Below are 12,894 nucleotides of genomic sequence, written 5' to 3'. Positions count from 1 at the left end.
ACCGGGGTCAATGGTAACTGTAATCCCAGTGCTCAGGAGGCTGATGCAGGAAGATCACAAGTTCAAGGCCAGCCTGAGTTACATAGCAAGACCCTGTCTCAAAAAAAAAGAAAAAGAACAAATCCCGCCCCCTTTTTTGGTGATACTAGGATTTAAACTCAGGGCTTCATGGTTGCCATGCCTCCAACTCTACATCCCTTTCACAGCCTTTCATCCACTGGTCCTCCTCTGTGTCCTCCTTTCCCAACTTAGATATCATTATTTTATCCTTTTCTTGCTCTTTCCCTTCATTCAGTTCACTTGGTGAAACCCCACCCATGCCAAATCCCACCTTCCACCTACTCTTCCTGCAGCCTAATTTAGCTGGAGAAAAATGTCACCCTGGAAAGAGATGTCATCTTAAATCCAAAACTAGAGGCCTCAGCAAGCTCCTGTGGCCACTCATCCACCCTAACACCCTTCCAGACCACTGCCTATTTTCCCTGTGGACTGTTTTCCACTCTTCCCCTCTCTCTGCCATCCTCCAGCATCTCCTTTCTCTGCATACTTTCAGCAAATGCTTTCTTTTCCTTCTGCATTGAAGTTAGTGGAGCAACGCAAGCATGCTGGCCTCTGTCATCTCTCACCCAGCCACCTCTGTGTTCCATCCCCTTCTTCCCTCTTCTTTGCACTCTCAGGCTGCTAGCTAAAGATGCCACTTCATACCCAACACCCTCTATTCCATCATCTCTCACACACAACATGTCTGCTTTGTTCACTGCTGTATATGTAACACCTATAACAGCACCTGGCACATAGTAAGCCCTCAATATTGTTGAATAAATGACTTAGTTGAGTAAAATAAGCCTCCTAAGCCAAACATGGTAGAAGGCACCTATAATCCTAGCTATCTCAGAGCCAAGGCAGGAGAATCATTTGCGCCCAGGAATATGAGCCCAGCCTGGATAAAACAGAAGACTCTATCTCAAAAATAAAAATCGCCTTCTACGTTATGAGTACCCATTTGAATGTTGGTTGCCCTCAGTGATACTGGAAGTTCCTTGAAGGTGGTGCCTGGAACAGCTCACCATTTGTGCAGATAGTGCCTGGTCCATGGTTAACACCCAGAAACTGTGTGTTCAGTGTGTGTTTCAGTATAACTTTGATTATTCCAACTTCAAGATAACAAGGCCAGAACTCTTAACCTCGAAAGTGTCCAGCTGGGGCTGAACTCTTCACAAGGGGTACGGCAAGAGCAGATGGGAGTATACTGTGCCTGGACCAGAAAGTTCACTGAACCTTAGTGTTCTGGGAATTTAAAGCGAGAAAACTGGAATGCAAATTCAGTGGAAGATATTTTTTTAGCAGAAACATGTCTGGGCATCTTACACTCAACTGTCTTCATCCATTAATGTTCTGCTGGGCTCCAAGGTAGGCTGGGGGAAGAGGAGCATGGTGGTAAGGAACCGTCACAAATACTCACACATGCCATCGTTCACATGCCACAAAGTCCAGCTCCTGTCTGGAGTTTGGAGGTTATGCCCAAAGCTATACCAACTAGACCAAAAAAGCAGAGTGAGTAAGACACTGTGCATAGTAGTTTGGGGTGTGGTTTGAAAATAAGCTTCTCTCTTAAACATGTTAAAGATGATTAGAAGGAAACCTGAAGCCACAGGGTGTGGGCTTTCATGTTGGGAAGGTGGCGATTAGATAATATCCTTGTGGGCCTTTTCATTGTATTAGTTTCTCAGGAAGCAGCATAAATGGCACCTGCTCAGAAAGCCCTTTCCTAGTAGCCAGACTAAATCTGAAGACCATCTTATTTTACTTCTCTACAGAGCACTCATCCTTGCCTGATAGTTTTATTTCCTTGGTTACTATCTGTGTCATCACAGTGGGTGATAAACTTTAAGAGCCAAATTCATTTTGTTCACTTTTGTGTCTCCAGCTCCTGGAACTATGCCTAGCAGAGAGCTGGCACTCCATAAATGTCACATTGAATAAATACAGGGGTGGAGACTGTGGTGGCAGAATTCCATGTGGTCCTCAAGATTCCTATCCCCTGGTGTACATGCCCTGTATACTCTCTGGGGCTGTGAAAAATGAGGGGCATAGGCTAGATGTTACAGTCATCTTTAGGAAGGGGACATTATCTGTGTGGGCCTAGCCAATCACATGAGCTATTTAAATCTGGGCCCGGAAATCATCTGAGGCAGAAGAGGTTCAAAACATGAGCAAATACATGGACAGAGCCACATGGCATGGCAGGGAACTGCAGGCAGCCTTGAAGAGCTGAGAGTGGCCAACAGCCACCCAGAGAACAGAGAGGCCTTGGTCCTACGACCCCCAGGCGCTGAGTTCTGTCAACAATCTGACCTTGGAAGTCAGTTCCTTCCCAGAGCCTCCAGGAAGGAATGCAGCCTGGTGAGGCCCTAAGCAGAGAATCCAATCACACTGTAACTGGCCCAGTGGTCATACTCAGAGCTGTGAGCTCATGAGTATGGTTTTAGGCCTCTAGTTTGTGTCAGTCTGTTATGTAGCAATAGAAAACCAATATACAGAGTTGGGTGTCGGTGGCTCACGCCTGTAATTCTAGCTACTCAGGAGGCAGAGATCAGGAGGATTATGGTTTGAAGCTAGCCCGGGCAAATAGTTCCGGGAGACCCTATCTTGAAAAAACACTTCACAAAAAAGGGCTGATGGAATGGCTTAAGGTGTAGGCCCTGAGTTCAAGCCCCAGTACCACAAAAAAAAAAAAAAAAAAGTATCAAAGGTCTGGGGTGGATCCAGTGGTAGAGCATTTGCCTAACCCTAATCTGAAATCCAAAATGCTCCAGAATCCATTCTGAATTTCAGATTTTCAGATGCTCAACCTACATTCTGACATTTACTAATAGGCCTTTCCCTTGGCATCCTTGATATGATGTAAGGAGAACAAGTTTACCTCTGTGGTGTCCCTCCAAAATGCATCATTCAATATCACTGAATGATGTTATAGGATATGAACTATTCCCTAAAAAACTCATTTGCTGAAGTCTTGGTCCCCAATGCAATGCTTTGGGAATTGGTTGGATCATGAAGCCTCTGACCTAATCAGCAGGGCAATCCATCGATGGGTTCATCAGGTGATGGCATTATTGGGAGATGGTAGAAAGTAGGAGGCAGGGCATGGCTGGAAGAAGTAGGTCAGTGAGGGCATGCCTGGGAAAACTATACCTTGTTCCTGATCTGTCTGTCTGCCTGTCTGTCTCTCTCCCTCCCTCCTTCCTGGCCACCATGAGGTGATCCTCTCTGTCATGATGTTCTTCCTCAACACAGTCCATGGCAATGGAGCCAGCCAACCATGGATTAAGACCTCTGAAACTGTGATCCAAAATAAGTCTCCTCCTTTAAGTTGCTTGTCTCAAGTATTTTGTCATAGCCACAGACAATTAATAATTCAAAAACATCAGACAAATCCCAATTGAAAATACTGACAGCAGAATGTGGTACACATGCCTGTAATCCCCACACTATGAAGGTTGAGGCAGAAGGACCACCAACTTGGGCTACATAGTGAGTTTGAGGACAGTCTGGGCTACAAAGTGAGACTCTGTCTCAAAAAAAAAAAAAATTAAAGGAAATACTGACCATCAACCCTCCTCCTAAAACTGCCAATTGAAAATGAGAGAAGTCTGAGAAACAACCAAGAAGACCCTAAGGAGGTATGTTGGCTGAATATGTTATCCAAATAGGATCCTGGAACAGAAGAAAAGCTAAGGAAATCTGAATAAAGTATGGACTTCAATTAATGTATCAATATTAGTTCATTAGTTATGCTTGATGTAACAGTCAACAGAGGAAACTGGCCACTGGGTGGGTGGCAACCCTCAGTACTACCTTTGTGGCTTTTCTGTGGATCTGAAACTATTCTAAAATAGTTTTAAAACATGGCGAAAGGGATTTTAAGACATATCACTGTAAGTTACAAATTAAGTCATTTTTAAGATTCTTTGGAAAAATGCAAATACAGATCAGGATTTAATTACACTTTTCTTGCTAAACTTTGTCTTTTAATGCAACAGAACTCTGAAACTTGGCTTCTTGTGGATCTACCCAGGTTCCAATGGAGAACACAATTTCCCCTTTGAAGTCTCACATATGCTACAAGCCAGTCACCTGTCAAGACAAAGTGTGAGAACTGTTGCCTGAATCTCCCAAGTGAGCCCGAATCCCATAAGAGAACGGAGCTGCCACCCTAACAGCTCCCTTGGCTGACGCATCCAGTTTCTGATTAAATCTAATGACAGCAACAACAGTGAAAAGGAAGAGCCGCACGTGGGCTCACAGGGACCATAGAATTTCACCTGTGGGAGATGTTGGGAATTTTCCAAATCTGTATTTGTGACAACAGCTTCTTATTTTTTTTCTTGGGGACCAGAGAGTGAGCAGGCTGTGCAGGAAAGAATTGATATAGCAGGCCGGGACTAGCATCCCTAGAAAAGAATGCCCGCAAGGGTGGGTCCTTGGCTGGCATCTGGGAATTTGGGTTTCAACAGTGTTTCCATCATTCTCAGGAACTACTAAAGTGACTGGCTGTGCCCAAACTATTTGGACAAACGATGTGATTCACGGAGAGAGTTTGGAATTTGGGTAGGTGCTAAGCAGAGGGTGCCTATATGACAGGCCCCCAATTAAATTTTTAGGCATTGAGTTCTAACGAGCTTCCCTGGTCAACCATGCCTCTTCATAAGGTTGTCACAACTTGTTGCTGGATGAACTGGGAGAGGACTCTTACAGCTTGAGCTTAGTTTTCTCCAGGCATCACCCACGGTTCATTCCTGATTTTGCATTGTGTCCTCTGGCTGCAGTAAATAATAGCCATGAGTACAGTGCTATGTTATGTTGAATCTTATGAGTCCTTCAAGCAAATCACAGAATCTGGGTTGGTCTTGGGAACCCCCCCCCCACACACACAAGGCTCTTCTTATTTATAAAATTTGCATAAAGATTTTTCTTGACTCAGACCTTTATCAAGAGAGGTACAGAGGTGTGACCACTTCCACTTAATCACTGACAAATAAGCACAGAAAAAAATAGACAACATGGGAGAGATTGCCCACCTCAGATGGGCAGAGCTAAGGTTTGAACTCTGTTCCCACGCCCAGATCTGTGTGTGACAGCATAGAAGCCAAGTCTTATAGCTAAAGGTTGAGTGGGAATGCCTTGCCTCTCTTCTCTCTGTCCTCTTTCTCCTGGTAAACCTGTCTGGCAGGTCTGACAGCACTGGGAGGGAGTCATCCACATTCCCATAAATAATGCTCCACCTCTGGCCTACTATTGCACCCCATCAGAGCCTAGAAATAGTCTTCACCATGTCTCCCTCCTCTGCACCCACCACCATCTGTCTCAAATCCTTTGTTTTGTTATCTATTTATCATCATCATCTTCAGCCTCATTTCTTTTCTTTTGGTGGTACTATAGTGTGAACTCAGGCCTCAGTCTTACTAGGCAGGTGCTCTACCACTTAAGCTACTCTGCAAGCCCTTTTTTTGTGTGTATTTAAAACATAGGGTCTCGAGAACTATTTGCCCAGGCTGGCCTCGAGCTGTGATCCTCCTGATTTCTGTCTCCCGAGTAGCTATGATTACAGACATGAGCCACCATTACCCGACTCTTATTTTCTGAATGTTTCTTATCTGCTAAAGACAAAGATGCCACCTGTGGGCCTTGCCACGTGGGGCTACTCCCTAACTTCTTTGAGGAAATATTTAGAGTGCACATGATGTGTCAGGGACAGAGAGCAAGGACAGGCAATAAGTCTAACACTTAATTCCTATTTCACCTCTGAGACTTTTTGCCTTTTTGTCTTTCCTCAAGTTTGAATCTCAGATCTGAGTCTCAAGAAGCAATAAATCTGGTTGTGCCTTCCTTTTTCCTGTTTCTGTTTTTCTACCTGATGGTAAGAAGATTACTGACAAGAACTCTGCTTTAGTTATCTCTGTATCCATCTCCTCACCCTTTAGCCTGTGTCACAGTGTGTTGTGCAAATGTTTGCCCAAGGCATGCTGTGTGAGAGAAATCGAATCTAACTGATCCTGTGTTCTTGCTTCTTTAGTGGGAAATGACTCCGGAAATCCAAATACCACACAAAACAATATTACCTATTTTGGGCTAAATTTGTCTCTTGTCAGCCTCATCGATGACCTTGCTGGGCAGGAGCTCTAAGTTCTATGGCTCTAACATATTTCCTCATCTTTTTTGTTTATCTTCTTTCAGCAAATCTAGAAATGCCATCAATGATGAACCATCATTATCTTATGCACTACTAAGGAAAAAAAAAAAAAACCCTCTACCAATTATAATTGTGAAATGCACCCCAAATTTCAGAAGACTGTCACTGTTCTCAGTGTTCTTAGTTTTTTGAGTAGGGGTCTTGCCATATAACCCAGGTTGGCCTTAAACTTGGGATCACCCTGCCTCATCCTCCTGAGTGCTGGACTGCAGGTGTACACCAGTTCTTGCCCAGCCTCAAGAACTACTGGAAGCAATGAAATACAGTATTTTAAAGATGTAAAATAAAGCTAAAAGGAGAGAGAAAAAAATGCTGAAGTACTACCCACCTCAAGAAAATACTGTTGGCTGGCTGACAGAGCGGCTCAAGCTGTGAGAACACCTGCCTAGCAAGCATGAGGCTCTGAATTCAAACCCCAGGCCACCAAAAAAGAAAGAAAGAAAGAAAACACTGTCACAAGCTTTTCAGTATTTTTCCATACTTTTTATGATTTATTTATTTTGGTGGTACTGGGATTTGAACTCAGGGCTTCGTGCTGGCTAGGCAGGTACTGTACAGCTTAAGACATGCTTGGCCTTTATGCTCTGGTCATTTTGCAGCTAAGGCCTTACTTTTTTTGCCCAAGCCAGTCTGGACCACAATCCTCCTGTTTTAAGCTTTCCATTGTCCCTGGGATGACAGGCGAAAACCACCACACACAGCATTTTTTCTGTTGAGTCTCACAAACTGTTTTTCCTGGACTGTTCTGGAACTTCAGTTCTTCTTATCTTAATGTCCCGTGTAGCTTGGGATGACAAGTGATGCCACTGCACCCAGCTATTGGTTGAGATGGGGTCTCTCAAACTCTTTGCCCAAGCTGGCCCCAAGCTGAGCTCCTCCTGATCTTAGCCTTCCAAGTAGCTAGGATTACAGGTGTGAGTGACTGGCACCCAGTTTTAAATGATATTTTTACAGCTATGAACTCTCTATATATTTGACATTTATAAATTAAATATATTTATAAATAAGCCAGGTGTGGTAGTACATTCCTGTAATCCCAGCACTAGGGAAGCTAAGGCAGTAGGATCATGAGTTTGAGGCTAGCCTAGGGTACATACAAAGACTCTTAAAAAAATTACTTTATCAATATCTTCACTGTTTAGGTGGGGCTTCTTTTTAGAATTTAGAATGCTGGATATGTTAATTATCTTTCTGTCACTGTAGTAAACAATTTAAAAGGAAGAGAGATTTATTCTGATTCATGGCTTCAGAAATTTCAGTACATGGTCAGCTGGCTCCATTGTTTTTAGGCATGGGGAAGCAGCACATCATGGTGGAGGGGGAAGAGAGAGAGAGAGAGAGAGAGAGAGAGACTGGGAAGGAGCTGGGGTTCCAGGGCATGGCTCCAATTGGGCTCTACCTCTTAAAGTTTCCACCACCTCCCAATAGGGCCATCAGCTGGGACCAAGTCTTCAGCACATGAGCTTTTGGGGAAGAGTTAAGATCCAAACTATAACACGACATAATCAGTGCAAAAAAGACCAGAGAAATGTTGGGTGTAAGTGCCTCAAGTCTGTAATCCTAGCTAGTCAGGAGGCAGCGATCAGGAGGATCAAGGTTGGAAGCTGGACTGGCAAATAGTTCCACAAGACCCTATCTTGAAAAACCCTTCACAAAAAAGGGCTGATGGAGTGGCTCAAGGTGTAGGTCCTGAGTTCAAGCCCCAGTATCAAAAAAAAAAAAAAGACCAGAGGAGAAGCAAAGGGAGGGGAAGTGAGAGTAACTGCCAAGGAACCTCCCAAAGGAGTGGTTGTTGTCATTAACTTCAGAGCCTTATATAGTATGGAATGTGCCATCATTCTTTAAAGCTTCCTCAATTAAATAGCCCTCAAGAGGGACTACTGAGGTACTTCTTACATTTTCCCTATTTCCAGCAACACTGCATAAACATCCTTATACGTGCACGTTTGTGTACTTTGTAAATATTTCCTAAAATTAAATTTCTGGGAGCTGACTGTTGTGGCACACACCTCTAATTCCAGCTACTCAGGAGACTGAAGTAGGAGGAAGATTGTGAGTTCAAGGCCAGGCTGGGCAGCTTAGTGAGACCCATCTCAAAAAAATAAAGAAAAAGATTCTGGATATGCACGTTTCTCTTTTTATCAATAATGCCAAGCTGCCATCCCTAAAGGCTTCATTAATGTATCTTCCTTAAATGCATAAACCCATATTGAATAAAACCAGGTATTTTTCAGTATGTATCCATAAACTCAATGTGAAATTAAAGTGATGTTGCTTTTATCTTTCATATTAAATTCTAGAGTATCTGCTTGTCTTACCAGTAAATTCAGTATTTCTTTCTTCCTACTTATTTATTTATTTTTTGATGATACTGGGCCTCATGCTTGCAGGTGCTCTACCATTTGAGCCGCTCTGCCAGCCTGAATTCAGTATTTCTTAAAGGTTTATTTCCAATTGTCATATGCTATCCAACCCTTCTTCCCCCATTCATATGTTGAAATCCTAACTCCCAGGGTGATGGTATTAGAAAGTAGGAATTCGGCTTTCTAGAAGTGATTAGACCTTCATGAATAAGCTTATAAATAAACCCAAGAGAGACCCTCTCAGCCTTCTGCCATGTGTGGCTGAGATGAGAGACAGCTGTATATGAAGAACAGGCTCTCACCAGTCACCAAATATGCCAGCACCGGCACCTTAATCTTGGATTTCCCAGACTCCAGAACTGTGAAAAATAAATGTCTATTTATGGTATTTTCTTATAGCACCCTGAGTAGACTAAAACATTCTGGGGGTAGAGGGTGGGTAGGTAAGACGCTTGCTTAGTGTGTATGGGACTCTGGGTTTGAGTCTCATGCAAGAAAGAAAAGCACCAAGAAAAAAAAGAAAGGGTGGGGGTGGGGGGCTGAAGGCATGGCTCAAGCCATAAAGTGCCCTGCCTACCAAGTGCAAAGACCAGAGTTCAAAACCCAGTACAAAAAAAAAAAAAAAATTCCAGAACCCCAGGGCCAGCAAACAAATCCAGGGAGATTATGTAGTTGAGTCATTCCTGTTTGTACCTGTCATAGCCACACAGACCATTGGGGAGAACTGTGATGTCACTCAAGGGCACAGGTCCTTGTGCTGACTCTTGGGGGAGGAGGGATAATCACCCTAATACACTGATAAACTCTGCAAACAGGTAAGACTCTGCTCCAATACTCAGGGGAGCTAGCTGCTCCAGGAGCAGCAGATCAGGGCTGGCTCCAAAGTCTATCACTTCACACACACAGATCCCTTCCTCTCCTTGGAGATAACTGGGATCCCCTAGGGAGTGGGCACATTTCCTCTTAAACTCTCCAGAGGAAAGTTTAAGGACCTATACTTGAGGTGGTTATTTTCCTCTGTTTTTAAACTTTAGCATGTATCGTTCCAGGAAATATTGTACTCCTTACTTCAAACTGTACACCTATGCAACCATACCTCATGTTTATTGAGTGCTAGGCACTGTTGTGTTTTATTTACATGATTTCCTTTGTACATCTTAATCCCAGCCAAGGGAGAGACTGTCCTGAGGAAGGCTGTATAGATGAAGGTGGTTACACCTTTGCTGCAGAGAGGAGAGGGGGTTACCATTGATGACTCAAAGATAATTTTTTGAGCTGCTCTTTTGCCAAAGAAGAAATACAATCTTTGGCAGGGAACCCCATATACATCAAATATAAATTGCCTAAGAGTATCTGGGTTGGCTTGCTAGGACTGCTGAAACTAAGTATCACAGACTGGCTGGCTTAAACAACAGGAATATATTTTCTCACCTTTTTGGAAGCTAGAAGTCTGAAATCAAGGTGTGTTGACAGGTTTGTTTTTTTCTGCAGCTCTCTACTTGGCTTGCAGAGGGCACCTTCTGGGTAAGATGTGTCACCTTTCAGTTTTCTTACCTGTAAATTGGGTAATAGGATCTATACATAGGGGTAATATGAGGATCTTAGGTAAGAAAATGAGTAAAACACAACAGTGCCTAGCACTCAATAAATGTGAGCTATGGTTGCGTAGGTTTACAGTTTAAAGAGTACAATATTTAGTGGAGTGATACATGCTAAAGTGTAAAAACACAGGAAAATGACAACCTTACATTTACAATGTGACTTCTATGATATAAAGAAGGGAAGAGGATTAAGGAAAAGTAGCAGTGCCTTTTTTTTTTTTTTGGCAGTACTGGGGTTTGAACTCAGAGTCTCACACTTGTTAAGCAGGCATTCTTACCACTTGAGTCACTCCACCAGCCCTACTTTTTTTTTTTTTGTGGGACTGGGGTTTGAACTCAGGGCTTCAAGCAGCCACTCTAGTGCTCAAGTCACACCTCCAGTCAATTTTGCTCTGGTTATTTTGGAGAAGAGGTCTTACAAACTATTTGCCTGGGATGGTCTTGAACCTTGATCCTTCCAATCTCAGCCTTCCAAGAAGCTAATATTATAGGAGTGAGCCGGTAGCGCTTGACTGCCTTGCTGCAGTCTTGATGATGTTTTAAACTCACTGGTGGCTACATGTTTTCCTTAGGATGTGCTAAATATATTTATAAGAGGTCATTGTTTTGGACTAATCTCCTGTGCTAGGCCCAACGGACCAAACCAAAACCAAGGGGAGTCACATTTGCCTAAGTGCTAAGTATTTGAACTGAACTTGGAAATGGGGCCTATTTTCCAAAAAACAGCAGATTCACAGGGACCAATCAGAAGAGGCCCAGTTTACCAGAATATCCAAGGAAGTCCTCTGTTTTGACCCTATGAGGAAAGTAACTTTCAAATAAAGTCCCTTTTTTGTTCAGTTTCTGCTCTTTCTAGCTCCTCTCTGCCTATAAAGCCAACTTCTCAGCACAAAAGCCAACTAGATCTTTAAACTAAAATTGTTGTAATTTTGTCTTTTGATAGTCGATATGCATGTATGAACTATTTCAGTGTAACAGGTACTGAGAAACTGCTTTTACCAAAAAGCAATGACTCCTCACTTAGGCCTGCTAATGTTCAAAGAGTAACTAAAAGCAGGAGAAAAACTTGGCATCTCTGCCTCCATTTTACATCTGTTTCTTTTACTCTGAGTATCTCTTGTGACAAGAGTTGAAACTGCACCCCCCCCCACAATGACTTTCTTATCATTATCAGATTACTGCCTTCAAGTGATGACAGACATAATAACTTCCCCAGAATCCCTCAATAACGAACAATGAGGCCACACTTTGTAGGGAATGCTTAATAATTATGCAAACCTCTCACACCTGCTCCAATTCAACCTAAAATTCATGTCCATACCCCAAAGAGAGTGAAGTGCTTACTTTGTGTCTTCCTGAGACACGCCCATGCTGGGTAGTAAATCTTTCTCTTCCCTTCACCTCTACTCTGCTCTTTATTTGGCATATTGGGGTGAGTGTCCAGACCCCACATGTGGAACCTGTGGAGTTGGGCCTCTGGCCTAGAACTTTCAGTTATGATAGTTTTTTTTTTTTTTTTTAAAAGAAAGACCAAGCCAAGTGCTGGTGGCTCAGCTACTCAGGAGGCAGAGATCAGGAGGATCATGGTTGAAAGGCAGCCCCCGGCAATTAATTCTGAGAGACCCTATCTCAAAAATACCTAACATTAAAAAAAAAAAAAAAAAAAAAGGGCTGGTGGAGTGGATCAAGTTGTAGGCCCTGAGTTCAAACCCCAGTACCGCAAAAAAAAAAAAAGAAAGACCAAGATGGGGTGGGCTTGAATTCCAAAAGACAGGAAGGACTTCTCCCTAGTTCCTTTTGTGTGATTTGAAGTTAGGGGTGGGCAGAGGGAGGATCCAGAAGAAAGAATCCTGGAGCCACCCCAACATTTTACCATGGATTCCTTCCATCATTCAGCTTTTGGTTTGGGCATCACTTCTTCAGTGAAGCCTTCCTTGACATCCCTTTCAAAACACACTTTTTTTACAATTCAAAACATACTTTTATTGTCTTACTCTGTGGTTTTGATCATAAAAATAAATATTGGTGGCTGGTTTTGAAAGTAACACATATAGTATGTAGTGTATGCATTCAACAACTGACATTTCTTTCTTTTTTTTTGCTGTGCCATTTGCACCATTGGCAAAATCTCTGTTGGGTTTTTTTTTTTTTTTTTTACTTTACATTTACTTACATGTGTATACGTTACTTGGGCCGCCTCCCCCTTAAAAAAACCCATACTTTTATTCACTAACACTGCACTATTTTGTTACCTTCACAGCACTTGTCACTCTGAACTGTTCTAGTATTATTTCTTTTACCCGATAGGCGTCTATCCCCACCACTGGAATGCTCTCTCTTGTTGGCAGTTCCCAGTATTAGGTCCTCAATTACTTGTTTTCGTTTTTGGAATGGATGCACGAATGAGTGAATGAGTGAATGGGATCCTTTTTTCCATCCCTAGACTACCTGGATTTTTAGGAAGTGGGTGACATGTTCCTTTGCACTAGCCTGGGGGACAGAGGTAAAATGAGGACAGCCTAAGAGGGGAGGAAGACTGGACTAAGAAGAAGGTGAATGACTGGACTGCAACTGCGAAGTGAGTAGCGGTGGCCGAAGGTGGTGTTTCGGGGGGAAGGGCCAAGGGCCTGGCACCCGTGCAGTTTTAAGAACGAGGTGCTCGCGAGCCGAGCCGGGA

Source organism: Castor canadensis, chromosome 7 (genome assembly GCF_047511655.1).
Source record: "Castor canadensis chromosome 7, mCasCan1.hap1v2, whole genome shotgun sequence".
NCBI lineage: Eukaryota > Metazoa > Chordata > Mammalia > Rodentia > Castoridae > Castor > Castor canadensis.
Note: the sequence above shows the minus strand (reverse complement) of the source record.